General features: G+C 37.0%; 1 pseudogene; it reads left to right on the top strand.

The window, feature by feature from the left end:
• Positions 1-1,834: 1,834 nt before the first annotated feature.
• On the top strand, positions 1,835-3,194 carry LOC131510511 (large ribosomal subunit protein uL4-like; annotated as a pseudogene).
• Positions 3,195-4,311: the final 1,117 nt, after the last annotated feature.

Genomic DNA, 4,311 nt, shown 5'->3' with positions numbered 1-4,311 from the left:
ACCACATTAACAAAATGAAGGATAAAAATTATATGATCATGTCATTAGAGGCAGAAAAAGCATTTGACAAAATTCAACATCTGTTTATGATAAAAACTCTTAACAAAGCTGGTATAGAGGAAACATATCTCAACATATTAAAGGCCATATATGGCAGGCCCATAGCTAACGTCATATTCAACATTGGATCAGGAATAAGACAAGGATGCCCATTCTCACCACTTTTATTCAACAGAGTGTTGGCAGTCCTAGCCAAAGCAAGTAGGCAATAAAAAGAAATAAAAGGCATCAAAATTGGAAAATGAGAAGTAAAATTGTCACTATTTGCAGATGACATGATACTATATACAGAAAACCTTAAACACTCTGCCAAAAAACTGTTAGAATTAATAAATTCAGTTAAGTTTTAGGACACAAAACCAATACATGAAAACTTGTTGTGTTTCTGCAAACAGCAAACTATCAGAAAAAGAAATTAAGAAAACGCACTTACAATTTCATCAAAAGGAATAAAACACCTAGGAATAAATTTACACAAGGAGGTGGAAGTCCTATACACTGAAAACTATAAGATATTGGTGAAAGAAATCTAAGGTTACCAAAATAAGTAGGAAGGTATTCCATTCTCGTGCATTGGAAGAATTAATAGTTAAAAATATCCGTACTACCTAAAGCAATTTAGGATTCAGTGCAATCTCTATCAAAATTCCTGTGTCCTTTTTCACAGAAATAGAACAAACAATCCTAAAAATTGGTATGGAACCACAAAAGACTCCAAATGGTCAAAGCAATCTTGAGAAAAAAGAACAAAGCTGAAGGCATCGTGCTTCCTGATTTCAAACTATATTACAAAGCTGTAGCAATCAAAACAATATGGTATTGGCATAAAAATAGACACATAGATCAATAGAACAGAATAGAGAGCCCAGAAATAAATCCATGCATATATAGGCAATTAATTTACGACAGAGGAGTCAAGAATATACAATGCAGAAAGGACAGTTTCTTTCACCAAAAAAGTGTTGGGAATATTGGACAGCCACATGCAAAAGACTGAAATTGGGCCACAATCTTACAACATACGCAAAAGTGATCTCAAAATGGGTTAAAACCTTGAATGTAAGACCTAAAACCATAAAACTCCTTGGAGAAAACACAGGCAGTAAGCAATTTGACATAGGTCTTGGGATGATTTTTTGAATCAGAAGCAAAAATAAACACGTGAGACTACATCAAACTATAAACTTCTGTACAGCAAAGGAAACCATCAACCAAATGAAAATGCAACCTAATGAATGGGAGAAAATATTTGCAAACCATATATCTGATAAGAGGTCAGATCCAAAATATATAAAGAACACATACAACTAAATAGCAAAAAAAAAAAAAAAAAATCCAGCTAAAAATGAGAAGAACTGAGTAGACATTCTTCTAAAGAAGTCATACAGAATGGTCAACAGGTACATGAAAAGATGGTCTATATCTTTAATCATCAGAGAAATGCAAATCAAAACCACAATCACCACACACCTGTTCGAATGGCTATTATCCACAAGACCAGAAATAGTAAGTGTTGGTGAAGACATAGAGAAAAGGGAAGCCTTAATGCACTGTTGCTGAGAAGGTAAATTGGGGCAGCCACTAGGGAAAACAGTATGGAGGTTTCTCAAAAAATTCAAAATAGAACTACCATATGATCCAGCAATTTCACTTCTGGGTATTTATCCAAAGAAAACAAGAAAACCCATTTGAAAAATTAAAAAAAAAATCAAAACAACTTTTCCTGTAGGAGCTACTAAGGTTGAGAGGAGCATGACCACCTTCTCTTCCTGCCATGGTGTGTGCATGCCCACTGATATCAACGTACTCTGAAAAAGGGGAGTCATCTGGCAAAAATGCCACTTTGCCTGGCATGTTCAGGACTCCCATTTGACCAGATATTGTGAACTTTGCTCACACCATCTTGTGCAAAAACAACGGACAGCACTATGCGGTCAGTGAATTAGCAGGCCATCCAACCGGTGCTGAGGCGTGGGGTTCACGTTGCCCGCCACAGTGGGATTCACAGTTCTGGCCAAGGTACTTTTGGTAACGTGGTGGGTGCTGCATGTTTGCACAAACCAAAACCTGGTGCCATTGTCACTGCATGGTGAACACAACACACAAGTGATATGCCATCTGCTCTTCCCCCGCTGCCTCGGCCTTCCCAGCTCTGGTCATGTCTTCATGTCATCCTACTGAGGGAACTCCTGGACCATTTTTGGTGGTTGAAGGTACAGTTGAAGGCTACGATAAGACCAAGCAGGTTGTTTTGCTTCTTAAGAAACTTAAGGCCTGGAGTGATAGCAAAAAGTTCTGTGCCTCTCAGCAAATGAGAGCTGGCAGGGGCAAAATGAGAAGCTGTTGTTGTATCCATCACAGAGGACCCTGCCTCATCTATAATGAGGGACACCATATTATCAACACCTTCAGAAACATCCCTGGAATTACTTAGTGCAAGCAAACCGAACATTTTTGAACTTGTTCCTGGTGAGCATGTGGGACATTACTGCATTTGGACTGAAAGTGCTTCCCATAGGTTACATAATCTGCATGGCACTTGACATAAAGCTGCCTGCCTCAAGATCAACTACAGCCTTCTCATGCACAAGTTGCTCAGTACAGACGTTACCAGAATCTTGTAAAGCCCAGAAATCCAAAGAGACCTCCGAGCACCACACAAGAGGATTCATCACAGTCCTAAAGAAGAATCCGCTGAAAAAGCTGAGAATTGTGTTGAAGCTAACCCCATATGTGAAGACTGCAAGCCAGAACACCGTTCTTTACCAGAGCAAGAATCACAGACTCCAGATGGATGAGGCAGCTGCAGCATTAGAAGCCAAATCAGATGAGAAGGGAGCCTGTGACAGGGAAGAAAGGAAAGGACGGAAAGGGAAGGGAAGGCGAAAGGGAAAGGGAAGGGAAAGGAAGAAGCAGAGGAAGCCTCTGGGGGAAAAAAAGTTGCAGCTACCAAGAAACCAGCAGCTGAGAAAAAGCCTGCAGAAAAGAAACCCACACACTACAGAAGAAAAGAAACCTGCTGCATAAACTTAAATTTGTTTATTCCATAAATGCCCAATCATTTTTGACAGCTAATTTTGGATAAATATCTGATAAAAAGGTAGTGAGGGGGAAGAAAAGATCCAAACAGTATCGTATTGGCATATGACACCTCTGTGTTCACTGCAGAGTTCTTTACAATAGCTAAGACATGGAAACAACCTGTGTCCATCGATGGATGAATAAAGAACATGTGGTTCTTTATTTAAACACAATAATATTCAGTTATGAAAAGAGTGAAAACTTGCTATTTGTAACAATATGGGTGGACCTAATAGGCATTATGCTAAGTGAAATAAATCAGAGAGACAAACACCATGTGATCCTCTTACTCGTGGAAACTTAAACAAACAAGCAAACAAAACAAGCTCAGAGATACAGAAAACAGATTGGTGGTTGTCAGAGATGGAGGCTAGGAAGTGGGAGAAATGGGTGAATATTTTTGAGTTTAAATAAATTGAATTAACAATAAATTACTAAAGTTAAGCAATTAAAATCCAAAAGTGGATTCAAAAATGATACATCATCACCAAGATATAGTCCACAAAATCAAAGATACTTGAATAATAGAAAAGCAATAAATAAAAATCCATTACATTATAAAATTAGAGAAGTATCATATGATCATCTTCATTGATATCAAAAGATTTTTGACAAAATTCACACCAATTCTTGTTCCAATTATTCAGATGGACTTTTCCTGTAACATCATTAAGCATATATGTGAAGCATATGCATATACATGTATATCTCATCATATATATACAGATATGCATATAGTTGCACACATATCAGTATATAGACATATATACACATGTATTCACATGTGTATGTGCATGGGTATATATGCATAAATACATATATAAATATGTCTATATATTAGTAAAAATTAACATTAGTGTCAAATAACACTAAATATTGTTTAGCGACACATATATATGTAGTAAACATGTAAAGGCATAAATGGAAATGAAAAATACCAATTCAGGATTCAGAAGTAAAAGAGGCAGCACAAGATTGGCAAATATAATTAGGGGTCCAACTATATATATAATTTCTATTTCTTGAGTTGGCAGATGGGTACCTAGGGTTTCATTTTTCTCTGTACAGTTTTTGTATGTCTGATATAGTTCAGGAGAAAAGGAGATAAAAGGAGAAGAGAACACAGCTTTTTGAAATCAAGACAAAACTCAGTTCCAATCTCATCCCTGC

Source organism: Neofelis nebulosa, chromosome 1 (genome assembly GCF_028018385.1).
Source record: "Neofelis nebulosa isolate mNeoNeb1 chromosome 1, mNeoNeb1.pri, whole genome shotgun sequence".
NCBI classification, from domain to species: Eukaryota; Metazoa; Chordata; class Mammalia; order Carnivora; family Felidae; genus Neofelis; species Neofelis nebulosa.
This window is presented reverse-complemented; position numbering and strand designations above follow the sequence as displayed.